A 486-nucleotide genomic window follows, 5' to 3' on the forward strand; every position below is an offset into this window, starting at 1 on the left:
ATAAATCGTACTATCGCCCTACAGCAACATCGATATTAAAATATCGATATATCGGTACAAGATTATCGATAGTCCAAAATATCGATAGGCTATCGTGCATCCCTAACTCTCCCCCGTGCTTGAATTTTTTGTGCCTGCCATAGGTGGCTGCAGGGGCACTGAAGCCAGGAGCAGGCGCGACAGAACAAGAAAACTGCTCGGCCAGGGTGGGCCAGAACCCTTCCCCTCCGACAAGACTGAAGCCAGGAGAAGGCACGACAGAAGGACCAGCAGACTGCTCTGCCGGGTTAGGACAGAACCCTTTGGGACAGAACCCTTTCCCGGCGAGAGGGCTTATGTTTTGTTTTCTCTGTGAGTTGTCATCAGACTCCGGGCTGAACAAAGATCTCTGCGGAAGGTGGTCTGGAAGATCTTGTGTCGTGTGTGTGTTATTGTGTGTGTGGGTCCGGCCCGGGGGCTCGATGAGCTCCGCTCATCTCCGCTAAA

Source organism: Frankliniella occidentalis, unplaced genomic scaffold (assembly GCF_000697945.3).
Source record: "Frankliniella occidentalis isolate FOCC.00 unplaced genomic scaffold, Focc_3.1 Scaffold263, whole genome shotgun sequence".
Taxonomy (NCBI): domain Eukaryota; kingdom Metazoa; phylum Arthropoda; class Insecta; order Thysanoptera; family Thripidae; genus Frankliniella; species Frankliniella occidentalis.